Source organism: Saimiri boliviensis, chromosome 4 (assembly GCF_048565385.1).
Source record: "Saimiri boliviensis isolate mSaiBol1 chromosome 4, mSaiBol1.pri, whole genome shotgun sequence".
Lineage (NCBI taxonomy): Eukaryota > Metazoa > Chordata > Mammalia > Primates > Cebidae > Saimiri > Saimiri boliviensis.
The window spans coordinates 53,994,101-54,008,462 of NC_133452.1; the positions used below are offsets into that span (position 1 = coordinate 53,994,101).

Below are 14,362 nucleotides of genomic sequence, written 5' to 3' on the forward strand. Positions count from 1 at the left end.
ACACCATTTCGAGTTGGAGGAGCCATTCTGCTGCTCTGTGACTCTGTCATGGTCCAGGTATAGAGCCATGCCTAGCTGTCAATGATTTGGAAAATGGCATGTGAGGCAATATTTGACTGGATATATTCTCTTCTTAGTGGTAGAATGAATCATCTAATTACTATACAGATCAGTATTACTAGAATATAATTCATGTTTTTCAGCACATCACCTAGAAAACTGCCTGTGTTCACTCTAATCTATATATCTTTCTCAGCAGAAGCCCAATAACTAAAAAACATTTGCCCCGCCCCTTTAATCATTGTATTCTAATGTTTTATTCTGTTCAGTTGGCAAAAACAAAGGCAAAAAGCTCGATGTGGCTTTCTGTGGTAAAACAAGAAAAGGCACTGTTATGATGGGAAGAGTCACATATGTCATAAACTTTTGAAAGGTTTTAGCATGGAAATCTGTAGAATACAAATGATTTTTGCAACTTTTAGAGGAAGAAGTTGGGAATAGTAAATCGAAAGGGAACTTACTGCAAGGCCAAAAAGACAACCATTGCTGGCAGCTTTAAAATGAAACAAAACACCTTACTTCCAGCAGAAGGTTGCACATTGTCCCTGGTGAGACAAAGAATTAAATACTTGTCACAGGTGATCTATGGCTGACATTCTGAACGATATGGCAGAGTAAGGTTACAGACCTCTCTGGTAGCTGCTTTCTCCCAGTTGAGCAATGAAAAGCCAAGGACAAAGCTTCAGTTCCATGGTTCTTTTCCCCTTTAAACTTCCATTTCTAGTTTATCCATGGGAATAAATCTGAAATTAAAAAAATAAGTTTAACTGAGTTATTCAAAGAGGTATAATGATGTCCTAGTTTATAAACAAAATACTCTTTTGCTGGAAATTCTGGTGCTATGGTTATTATTAACCCAGTTGTTAGGTATCATGATTTTTAGTTTTTGGTCTCTAAGAGCAGGCATTCATCAGCAGAGTGTAATGTAGAATGAATAAAATTTTATTGAATATCCCTAGATGATCCCTCACCAACTTTACACGGACAAAAATTTAATTCAGGGCAGTCCTTGAACCCTGCTTTCAACGCTGTCTGAATTTGTATGAAAAAGAAAAAGAATAATCTGTTGATGTGTGGTCCTTCCATTTCTAATCTTTCAGTTCTTATTTTCTGACCCTTAACTTGTAAAGAAAGATGCTTTGACTCAAGTCCCTGAGCTATGATTTGCATTTCTGAATAGTTGGGAATGTCTGTGATTGCAAAATTGCACGATTATTTTGTCCCTCTTTCAGTACATAGAGCTAGTTATGCCCATAGCAGAATCTTAGGTCATAGTTCTACTGAGGTATTTCTACATTTTTTTTCTCAGTTATTAGTATGTGGTGTCTAATTGATAGAGTTAGCAAATTTAGAATAACAGATGGTTCACGTATTTCTTAAGACATTCTTCTACAATATCCATAGTCAGCCAAACTTAATGCAATTTAGTTTTTCACCATAAAATTGACCATGTTATAGCTTACATTCAGAAATTCTGGGTGGAAAACCTCAGATAACTATAGACATAACGGATTGCAACTTGACACTTTGCTTGTGTATAGACAAGAAATTATGTCTCAAGTGACATAAAAATATTCAAATATATACATATATGAACAATAAATACATGTACATGTGACTGGCCTATACATATATATTATATTCAAATATTCATATACATACATACAGTGATGTAAGTGATTATCAATCCTCTGAGCATTTCACTGTGAATACTATTTTCCAATCATTAATGTGAGTCCATTGAACCCTCTAGGATTTCTGTACCCCTCTCCAATTTATGGCCCAGAAGAAGCAATGATGAGATGGAAATATTCTAGATTATACTTACTACATTTAAGCATATGGACTCTATTTTTAGTTCAGTTAAGGATATAGCTTTACATCTCAAAAAAAAAAAAAAAAAAAAAAAAAAAAAAAAAAAAAAAGTGACCAGGTGCAATTTACAGAGCAACACAGTGTCTATTGAGGTTCTCCTCCAATGATATTCTACTTTATTTTTTCATTATGAGTAAGCTTCATGACTGACTAACTGTCCCCACCCCTACCAGCCTTGGCTCATCTTAAGTCACTTTAAGTTAATGTGCCCTTTTCCAAGTCTGTGCACAAATGTTATTTTTTCAATGGGGCATAGTCTAAACACCCTACTTAAAATTCAAACCCATCCTGCTTTTCAATAGCACTAGCATCTTCTAGAAGAGCATAAAATCTTTATTATGTTTACTGTTTGTTGTCTGCCGTCCCACATTAAAATATGGGAACATTTAGACAGAAATACTCATTGCAAGTGTCCTGGAGAAAAGACTGAGTGGAAAGTACTCAATACAAGAAAAATAGATGCACCTGCCAAAGTTGGTCTTGCCTTTCCTTTTCTGTGTTTCAGAGTGCTAAGTATTTTTTTTTTTCTTCCAAAGAGAGCTGACCTCTAAGATAAGTTTAGCAATAAGCTGGCCTCAGTGTTTACCTTCTTCTTCTTCTTCTTTTTGTTCTGGCCCCATTTCCTTCTTTTTTTTAACCTCTTCTACTTTCCTATACACTGTTCTTCATTTTCTTCTCTTCTCTTTTTAAAAATAATGACTCCATTTTAAAAACAGTTCCATATATAAAAATAAATTCAGAGCACAACATCAGAGTTCAGAAGACACAATTTGCAGAAATCTCACAATGTATACAGTTTTATCAATATCATTTTTTCTCTTTCATATACATGCAAACACACTCACACATTCATTCGCATACATGAAAGCACACCACATGTATTTATTCATTCAAATGTAATTATACTATGTGAACTAATCTGTGGGTTTTTTCCTTCACAGTATATTTTGTGCAGCTTTCTTTATCAATCAATTTAAATACACATCAACATTTTGATGTTAGCATAGTGAATGAATTCAAGATATTTAGCCCATTGCCTTCTTTTTTATTGTGGTAAAATGGATATGACAGAGGTCACCATTTTAATTATTTTTAAGTCTATAGTTTAGTGGCATTAAATACATTCATAGTGTTGTATAACCACCACTATCTATTTCTGGAACTTTTTAATTACCCTAAACAGAAACCTGTACTCAATAAACACTACATCCTCATTCTCCCCTTTCTCCAGTTCCCAGTAATCTCTAATTTTCTGAATCTATGAATTTGTCTGTTCTATATAATGTATGCAGTGGAATCATACAATGCTTGTTCTTTTGTGTCAATCCTATTGCACTAGCATAATTTTTTCAAGATTCATACATTTTGTATCATGTATAAAAACTTTATTCCTTTTTAAGACCACTGTTTATGCACATACCACATTTTGTTTATCCGTTCATCTGTTGATGGACCCTTGGGTTGTTTCTACATTTGTGCTATTCTGCATAACACTGCTATGAACATTGGTTTACATGTGTCTGTTTAAGTCCTTGCCCTCAATTTTGGGGGGAGGTATACATCTAACAGTGAAATTACTGGGTAACATGATAATTCCATGTTTCACTTTCCAGAAACTGTTTTTACAATGACTGCAATATTTTACATTCCCAACAGCAATGCACAAGGGTCCCAATTTCTCCACATCTTCATCAACACTACTTATTTCTCTTTTTGAAAAAAAAATTATAGCTTTCTTTAATTGGTATAAAGTGGCATTTTATTGTGACTTTGATTTGCATTTCCATAAAGGCTAAGGATGCTAAGCATTTTTTTTCTGTGCTTTTTTGTCATTTGCATTTCTTTGGAGAAATGTCTGCTCAAGTCCTTTACTCATTTTCGATTTGGCTTGCTTGTCTTTTTGGTTTTGAGTTCTAAGAATTCTTTTTATATTCTGGATTTAAACCCTTATCAGATATATTTTCTTCCCTTCTGAAGTAGTCTTTTGACTCTCTTGATAGTGTCCTTTGATGGACAAAAAGTTTTTTTCTCACTGACTACTAAAGGATATTTAGATGGTGTCTTTTTTTTTCCAGTATTATTAGCAATCTGGCAATGAACATTCACATGCATGCATCTATGCATGCTTTTCTGAATTATGCCCTTTGGAAGTAAAATTGATGAATGAGGCCTACCCACTCTTAAAACTTTTGATAAATATTAACTAATTCCCTCTGTTTGGCTTGCCAACTATCACTGCATAAATATATCTATTTACTCCCACATTGCCAACCACATTATTATTCTTTTTTATTCTTTCATGTAATAAAATAGCTTTTTAATGACTTTATGTTCTTAGAGGGCAAATTAAATGTTTGTTTTGGAGGAAAGAAATTTTTGGAAATAAGTTTTCTAAATAAACTGATTTTTAAATGTAATAGTTATACTTGTTAAAGGAAACCCAGAAAAGTTATTGAACAATGAATTTTATATAAGTAATATTTTAATAAAACAATAATCATTTATAAAGTTAATAATCATTTCCTAATCAAGCTACTCTTCAAATATGAATTTTCACCTCCTAATTCACACAAATGAAGGTATAGCTAATAAGTAATTCCTGTGTGTAAGAGAAATGTATTATCATAAAAAATATTTACTACTTATAGGCTAATAAATTGTCCCATTTCACAATTTTTGTTTTTCAACTTTCTAAAGTGTCATGTGGAATTATTAAATCAAATAATTAACACCTTAAGATATAATTCTTGTAATGAAGTAAATGAGTCATTTAAAGCCTGATAATTGCCAGAAGAAAATATTTAGAAAAATAAAATAACTGAAAATATTCAGAGATAAACTGTCAATGCTTCTTGCATATAAAATATGTAATTTCTTTAATTTATACAAACACAACAGTTCATCTTTATGAAAACTGGAAAAAGTGATTTAGCCATTATATCACTCATTATGTTAATTGGGGATGAAAAAATACTATAGCCAGCATGATATAGAGCAAACATCATGAAGCTTTGCCCATAGTCCTAGGTTTTAAATTTGCCTTGAGCCTTGTATCTCTATGACCTTGGACAAGTTACATAACATTTTTTTAGGTTTATTATCTTTCTCTGAAAAAAAAAAAAGATACCAGCAGCATCGTTGAGAAATTGCAGGAATTAAATAATTATATGAGATATATTTTCCATAAAGCCTAGCACAGTATATGTAATCAATATATATTAATTTTTCCTTTAAGTAAGTATATTTATATGACACGTAGCCTATGGAAAGGAAGGCCTAAGGTTTTTCATATGCTAGTCTTCCACAGAAATATGAAGATGAAATTATTTGTATTCTATTTTGATGTCTATTACTCTTTGATTTTATGCAGGTAATTCTGTTTTGTTAAAATGCTTAATAGTAGCCTGTGGTGTTATTTAAATAATGAAGGATTTGTTTCTCAAATTAAAAGCGTCTTTATCTTTAATTCTATGAATTGCATTAATATCAGTGGGAGGTTGATGTAGCTATAATGCATAAAAAGGCAATAATAGAAATTCCTAACAACCAATGAGTTCTGTCAGAAAGGGAGCTCCTTATGTCCCTCCTGTTGAGATGTTTTAATTCAACATTGCAGACTGCTTATACTAATAAATGTATGGAGTATTGACACAGATTATGAAATAAAGATTATTTATTTGGTTTTGGGAAAGGTAATTGCTTGCAAAACTAAATTTGATCCTATTGAGAGGCAAAGATTTTATTTGATAAGTAAGTCCACCTTCCTTAACTTGGTGTGCAACTATTGTTTCTTGTCTGTGTTTTTCCTGACTTCAAGGGCATGTGGGCACAGACCTGGAACATGGTGAGCATTTAATAAATATTTTCTTGAGAAATATTTTGAATATATAAACATGATAAAATTAGAAAGAAGAAAAATAATTGTGGCTTTAGTCATTCTACAAGGTTCCTAGAGTAGTCCATGACCGTCATCTATTCACAAAATAAATACATAGCATGTGAAATTTTCCCAAGAAACTCTGTTCCATTAATTTGAATTTTTTAACATATTTTTAAAATTATACTTTAGGTTCTTGAGTACATGTGCAGATCATGCAGGATTGTTGCATAGAGACATGCACGGCAATGTAGTTTGCTGCCTCCACCCACTTGTCACCTGTATCTGGCATTTCTCCCCATGTTAACCTCCCTAACCCCTGCTGTCCTTACCTTATTCCCCCGCAACAGACCCCAGTATGTGATGCTCCCCTCCCTGTGTCCATGTGTTCTCATTGTTCAACACCTACCTATAATTTGAAATTTTTTTAATTAAAAATCAAGAGCCACTGCTGTATGCAAATGGCAACACCTCATGCAGAAGACATGTTTTCTTGTAACCTTGCTAGTTAACAGCCGGGCCTGGTTGTTCTTTATACTAACCCTGACCCCACTGATTTTCTGAATCCAATTATCCTCCACTGACAATCTACCACTTTCAGAAATCATGATGAAATATTAAAACAAATTGAAATATTGATAACTTGATTTTTCTTATTTTATAGCTGCAAGTAGAATTTTTGAGAAATATGTTGAAAATTACTAGGTTTTAAATTTGAAGTTGAATATCCATGTCTTATTACTACCTCAACTTTACTTTACTGCACTTTTAATTTCCTCTTCTGAGTCTGTTTACTTCTCCTTCATTTCCTTTGAGAGCCATTCTTACAAAAACTAGGACTCTTGAGGGGTTCAGAATGGCAGTTTACAGAGTTATCTCATTTGGCCAAATTTCCCACGGATCCTTAGAAATGAGAAAATAGACTAAAAACGTAGCTTCTGTGATCCTGAGGGGATGAGGGAGCCTGCTCAGAGATGCTTAATGCTCTCCAAGCTTGCTTTTAAAAAGCACCATTTGGGCTTCCAACCGGCTCAGCTCTGGGGCTTGCTTCTTGCTGCTTTCCTGTTAAAAAGCTCCTTTGTCAAAACCCTTAGGCCCAGTGGTGATAACTGCTACAGAAAAATACTAGTGATAGAAAGATATATTTTCAATAACCCTTGACTTTTATTAGTTCAGCTACTGCTAAAATAAAGGGTAAGTGGGCCCTTGATATTTTAAGTGTTCCATGTCCCCCTCCATATACTTCGCAGGTCAGCATTCTTTACTGATGAAAATTCTGGTCTGGATCTTGGCTAGCTGTCATGGGAAAAAGTGTCTGCAACATTATCTACCTCTGAGCTTTGGTTGTTATCCCCAAAAGCCTAAGATCAATAATGGTAGCATGAGCTTTGTAATGTTTTCCTTATTTTCATTGTATCTGAAAACCAAGTGTTAGATTAATAAATCTCTAGCGGTGTGCTTGAAGGGTGGAGCCTTTCTGAAACAAAAGAGAACAGCACAATTTTGCATGATAAAATTTTAAACATAATCAAGCGGATTTTAAAAGGCCATATACAACTTCTCAGAAGAGTTCTGTAACTTCAGGTCAATGTTTTCAATATTTTTCTACATGTAATGATGCTAGTAGGAAAGCATTATATGACAAGAATTATTTAGCATGAAGATGCAAGGAGTGAATGTTAGGATTTTTAACATAACCTCAAATTTGCTTAAAGGTTTCAACCCATTTTGACTGTTTATGCGTCTTAGGATAGCATATCTATACATTACATTTAAGAAATTTTAGCTCAAGGATTTGACAATGAATTAAATGTTGACTTTCAAAAGTGTAAGGATGAGCTAGATTTACTGCCTTCTAACTTTCAATGAGGCTTTCTCAGGCTTTCAATCAAATGGCCAGTTGATATAGTGAAAGGAGAACTAAAATGAAAGCTAAGAAAAGTGGGTTCTAGCAATGACACTGGATGGCGAGTGCATTAGTTAATGCTTCTGGACTTCCAGTTGCTCATTTGTAAAATGAAGGAGCTTGATTACATGATCTCTGAGGACCATTTAAACAAGAAAATTCTGCTTTTAATATGTGCCATTCCTAATTGTTGAATCAATTTTAGGTGATATAACTCAGAAACTTTGTGAAAAGGAAACATTTTTATTTATATGGATTTCCAGATAAAATCTCTAATCTTGGCCTTGATATTGTATCATTACTTCATTGTAAGATTTTCAATATTATCTTCTCACCTTAGGTTTTTGATAGAATGGGATAAATCTAGAAATAAGTGAATATTACTTTTTTATATAATACTTCATACATTTTATAAAAGGCCTTTTATTTTATCTGGTATAATGTACAAAACAAATCTTACAAGGTATATAGAGTGAAAATTATGATTACATTAGGTTTGAGATAAATGAAGTTAAGTAAAGAACTTGTTCAACTTCAGATGAGGAAGAAACAGGAAAACAACAACAAAAAAAGCTTAGTTCTGAGCATGTAAAGAATAAGGTTAATATGAAATGAATCCTTTTTGTAAAAATAGGACAGCCCATAAGACAAACAAAAGTAAGCACAAAAACTGAAAATAGAAAAAGAATAAAAGGATAAGAATAGTAAATTATAGTCTTCAGAAAAATCAAATGAGAACCAAAATATACATGATTTAAAATGAATTTTTAAAAGATATTCAGTGGTTTGCTACAGTGGCTAATATGGGAATATCTTTAGCTATCTTTTCTTATCCAAACTCTGCTTTGTATTACTTGAGACTAAGCACATTTGTTTGGCAAGGATTTAACATCAAGTTTTTAAATGTCAAGGGGCAGGGTTGGGTGTTCTTTGAAATCTCATTTCATCATTTTGTAGATTATTCTCTTCCTCTAGTTAAAGACATAATAAAGTTTTAAATGCTTGATGAATAAGTCTGATCTGGGGAAGAATTTAGAAGAAAGTTTCTGAAGTAGTATTTCAACAAGTAACAGCATTAAACTCAGAATGAAAACTAAAAGTCCAAAGAATAGACTTGCATGTATTGAAACAGGCATTGAAATACCAGAATCAGTACACCTACTGCTTTGATAAAGTCCATCTTGTCCATTTGTTCAGATGTCAGTTATGGTGTGTTTAAACGAGTCCTTAGGACCCATCCACAGTAAAGTTGGCTTTACATTTATGTCAGACAAGGGGCCCCAAACCCTGGCCATAGACGGCTACCATTTCTCAGCCTGTTAAAAACAGGCCACATAGCAGGAGGTCTGCTATGGGCCAGGGAGCATTACTGCCTGAGTTTTGTCTCCTGACAGACCAGTGGCCACAATATATTGTCATAGGAGCCCGAACCCCGTGGGGAAATGCACATGCAAAGGATTTAGATTGCGTGCCTCTTATGAGACTCTAATGGCTGATGATCTGTCAATCTCTCTTCACCCCCAGAAAGGACCGTCTAGTTGAAGGAAAGCAAGCTCAGGGTTCCCATTGATTCTACATTATGGTGAGTTGATGAATTATTTCATTATCTATTACAATGTAATAATAATAGAAATAAAGTACACAGTAAATGTAATGCACGTGAATTATCCCCAAACCATGGCGCACACACCTGTTGTCTGTGGAAAATTATCTTCTATAAAACCAGTCCCTGCTGCTAAAATCACTGGAGACCACTGCTCTAGGATACAAAACAAGTGTTTTGCTCTTTGTTTGTGTGTTTTAGATCTGGGATCCATTATACAATAGGTTAGTAAATGATGCTTGATATTCATATAATTAAAACATAATTTGACTAGTATAGTTGAGAGTGATTGATTAAAAGATATAAAGAAAGGATAGCAACTTCGATTTATACACTGAAAAATAAATGGTTTCTAATTTCGCTTGGCCAATTTCTTCCATTGAAAATGTTTTGTTTTAGTTGCTTTGTATTATATTATCATTTTAAGGTGAAATATTGGACAAAAACAGAAAGTATGCCAATTTTTTGCCAACCACGGCATTTAGCCCATTTTAAAAATGTGTTTCTCCAGGTTGGTAGTGCATGAAGAGCTGTGTCCAATATTTTCTGTGCCACTAGCATAAAAGGTTTGGCATCAAGACCAAAAACATGCTACATTTTTTGAAGAAATGCATGTTCTGCATTGAAAAGAACAACAACCATTAATATTTCCTTGACATCACTTGGAGGGGAATCCTGTTTATTTCCTCATTATAATTTGCTTAATTGAACTGCTAAAGAGGAAATATTGGTATATCTATATTATTTCAATCATAAGATAAAATGCTCCTAATTTACAAACACATTCTTCCTTTAAAAATTGTTTCTTTGTAATACTAGCTGTTGTATGATTACTTAAATTTAGGAAATAGATTCATTGTAGTAGTTTCATTCTTTAAGGCAAAATCTTTATAAATTTTTTAAACTTTCTTGATAAAAGAGATTTCCTCCCCCTATATTCTCATGGTATAGAAGAATGCAAGGAGTCTCTTTAGGATTAGATGCATTGCCTCAGAAATACAATTATGTGACTAAAATAGCATCCAGGTATTTGAATACCTATCAGTGGTTTTAGTTCTTTCTACTATTTTTACAGAAAATATATTTAAAATAAAACTGAATTTACAAAAATATTATGTATAGAAAAACCTAATTAAAACTACAATGAGAACACGAATTTAGATGTATCACCCTAGCAAAAATTTTTAAATTTCACAAAATAAAACATTGACAATATGGAGAAACCAGAATAATTAATTGATTATATATATTTATCCTATCAGTACAGAATAGCAGTGAGATAAATTTTTACAGCCACTCAGAAAATAATCTGGCATCTATAAAAGTTGGAAATGTATATAACTTATAACATAACAATTCCCTTTCTCTGAATATTTATACAAATGTTCAGAGCAGTGAAAAATCTGAAAACCTTAGTACAATGTATAATTATAGTATATTCAAACAATAAAATGCTACACAGAAGTAAAATTAACAAATCGCAAATACAGGCATCCAAAAAGATGAATATGAAGAAAGATAACATTGAACATAAAAAGTAAATGATGGCTGGAAGCAGTGGCTCATGCCTGTAATCCCAGCACTTTGAAAGGCTGAGGTGGGTGGATTGCCTGAGCTCAGGAGTTTAAGACCAGCCTGGGGAACACAGTGATACACCCACCGTCTCTACTAAAAATACGAAAAAATTAGCTGGGTGTGGTGGCCTACACCTGTAGTCCCAGCTACTCGGGAGTCTGAGGCAGGAGAATTGCTTCAACCCAGGAGGCAGAGGTTGCAGTGGGCAGAGATCACGCCACTCTACTCCAGCCTGGGCGACAGGAGCTAGACTCCATCTCAAAAAGAAAAGAAAAGCAAATAATAAGAAAAGACAGTTAGTTTTACTTTCAGACCCTACATTTGGAATAGTATTAACTTTAGATATATTTATACGTAAGTATTGAACTGATAAAGAGAAGAAAAACATGACTAACTATATTCATTACTGATTGACTCCAGGGATGGGAAATCAAGGGGTCAGATTAAGGGATGGGGTTCATGAATAGCAGGGCTGGGAAATTAAGGGGTTGGATTAAGGGATAGGGTTCATGAAGAGCACTGGTGATATGCCATTTTTAATGCTGGATTAGTACTGTTATTTATGTCTTTTACAAATATTAAAATGTATGTATATCTATTCACTATTTAATACAAAAAAAATCTTTCAAAATGCAATAGAAAATGTTCAAGAAAAAGATTATTTCTGATAAAGTGCTGTTCAGTATTGGATTTTTGGTAATTTTACGATGATCGATATCCAAGTACATATCATGCTAAGCCATTCTATATCTTCTGAGTCAGTAATTTAGGAGATAGTGAGTAAGGCTGATACAAATTAATAACAAGGGGACTTGAAGAAAATTAGTAGGATGTCAACTAAAAAAGATTGGTTTCACCCAAATTAAGTTAACGGGCATTTCTTAGATTCATTGTTAATCAAAATAATACAAAACACATTTTTTTTTTTTTAGAGACTGAACTGAAAATATGTAAAGATTGATTTGAATTTGGGAAAATCTACAGGCAACAAGACTAGTTTGTGTCAGTAATTGTAGTTTAGATATAAGAAATAAAGGTCTTAATAAGGTTAGTAACAGAGTGGTAATTTAAATGCAAAAGAACAGAAAAAAGAATAATAACTAGCAAAAGCTACACTCAAAATGAGAAGAAAAAATTAGATAATGTGATTAAAAGAAATAGATGTGAGTAGTTATGTATAAAGCTTTAAATTTTAGACTTTAAACATAGGTGACATGGAATACAGGGATGTCAGCAACAGAATTAATGAACTCAGGAAAAGAAGGTAATATTTAGAAAGTCCATGTTATTTTAAACTCTAAATAAAAGAAAATAACATTGTTTAAGAAAAAAAAGTCTTAACATAGAAACTAAAAATACATAGTTTCTGGTAGTAGATTATATTGGCATTGTCAACTGTCTGGTTCGCACATATCTGAAGGTAATAATACTTTTGCTAATTCAGACCAATATGCAATTTTTAAAACTTGATGACAGCCATTAAGTACATAGCTCTGCATCTGATGAGATTAAAGAGAAAGTTGTCTGTGCGTATTGCACAGTAATAGCAGAAAAGTAGTGGTTTTGTTGATTCTGTGACTGTGTTATATATGGCCATTCATTTGTTTTCCACCATTGTTACTTTATTACTTTTCCATATTTTAAAATCTTTAATTGACAAATACAATTTATATTCAAGGTGTATAATGTGATAACTTATTATAGGTATATATTTCTTAATGATTATTACAAATTAATTGACATATTCATCACCATCCATGCTGTATACTAGATCTCCTGAACTTTTTCATCTTATACCTTAACATTTGTATCCTTTAACCAACTTCTCCCCATTTCTCCCATCCCTGAACACCAGGTAACCACTATTTTGTTATCAGCTTCTATGAGTTTAATTCTTTACAAGTCTGCATATAAGTGAAATCATATGATATTTGGCTTTCTGTGCCTGGACTATTTCAGTTAGCATAATTTCCTCCAGTTTCATCCATGTTGTCACAAATGGAAGTATCACTTTTTTGTGGCCAATAATATTCCACTGTATGTATAAGGGCATACCTCATTTTATACTACTTTGATTATTGTGCTTCACAAATAGTGCATTTTTAAAAATTGAAGTTTTGTGACAATCTTGCATCAAGCAAGTCTGTCGAAATCATTTTAAAAACCGGATGTATTCACTTTGTGTTTCTGTGTCACTCTCTGATAATTCCTGCAATATTTCAAACATTTTTGCTATTATTACATCTGTTTTGGCAATCTGTGATCATCAGTCTTTGATGTTACTATTGCAATTGTTTTGAGGTGCCACAAACTGCACTTATATAAGATGGAGAACTTAATAAATGTTGTATTTGTTCTGGCTTGGTCCATGTACTGGCCATTCTCCCATTACAGCTTTCGCTCCTTGGGCCTCTGTATTCCCTGAGAATCAGCAATATTTAAATTAGGCCAATTAATAATCCTACAATGCCCTCTAAGTGTTTAAGTGAAAGGAGGAGTTACACGTCTCTTACTTTAAATCAAAAGCCTAGAGATGAGTAAGCTTAGGGAAGAAGGCATATCAAAAGCGAACACAGGCCCAAAACTCGGCCTCTTATACCAAACAGCCAAGTTGTGAATGCAAAGGTAAGTTCTTGAAGGAAATTACAAGTACTACTGTAGTGAACACACAAATGATAAAAAAAGTAAAACAGCCTTATTGCTGATATGAAGAAAGTTTGCGTGACCTTGGTAAAATATGAAAGATGCCACAACACTCCCTGAACTCAAAGCCCAATCCAAAGCAAGGCCTTGACTCTCTTTAATTCTATGAAAGCTGAGAGAGGTAAGGAGCTGTGGGGGAAAAGTTAGAAGCTACTAGAGGTTAATTCGTGAGGTTTAAGGACAAACAAAAACCTTTCCACAACATAAAAGTACAAGGTGAAACAGCAAGTACTGTTGTAGGAACTGCTTTAAGTTATCCAGAAGATCTAGCTAAGATTGCTAATGAAAATGGCTGCAGTAAAAAATAGATTTTTAATATAGACACAACAGCAGCCTTCTATTGGAAACAGATGAGATCTTAAACTTTCCTAACTAGAGATAAGTCAATGCTTGGCTTTAAAACTTCAAATGACAGGCTGACTCTGCTGCTAGGGGATAGTGTAGTTGCTGACCTTAAGTTGCAGCCAATGCTCATTTACAATTCCAAAAATCCTACTGGGGTCTTAAGAATTATGTCAAGTCTCTTCTGCCTGTGCTCCATGAGCAGAATACCAAAACTTGGATGACAGCACATCTGTTTACAGCAAGATTTACTGAATATTTAAGCCCACTGTTGACAGATACTACACATCCACACTCCCCGCCCCCGCCACCCCACACACAAAGATTTCTTTTGAAAGATTACTGCTCATTGGCAATGTACCTAGTCACCCAGCTCTGTTGGAGTTATACAAAGAAATTAATGTTGCTTCCCTCTCTGCTA

General features: G+C 33.5%; 2 long non-coding RNA genes across 3 annotated transcripts in view; one reads left to right on the plus strand and one right to left on the minus strand.

Annotated features, from left to right (window-relative positions):
- The window catches only part of LOC141584275 (uncharacterized), a 752,462-nt gene that overhangs the window by 440,560 nt on the left and 297,540 nt on the right, over positions 1 to 14,362 (plus strand). For both annotated transcript variants that reach the window (XR_012517208.1, XR_012517207.1), the window contains one exon: positions 9,243 to 9,300. This is a non-coding gene — a long non-coding RNA (uncharacterized LOC141584275). The remainder of the gene's footprint in view (positions 1 to 9,242; positions 9,301 to 14,362) is intronic.
- The window catches only part of LOC141584274 (uncharacterized), a 110,665-nt gene that overhangs the window by 20,549 nt on the left and 75,754 nt on the right, over positions 1 to 14,362 (minus strand). The window contains exon 2 of the long non-coding RNA XR_012517206.1: positions 689 to 803. This is a non-coding gene — a long non-coding RNA (uncharacterized LOC141584274). The remainder of the gene's footprint in view (positions 1 to 688; positions 804 to 14,362) is intronic.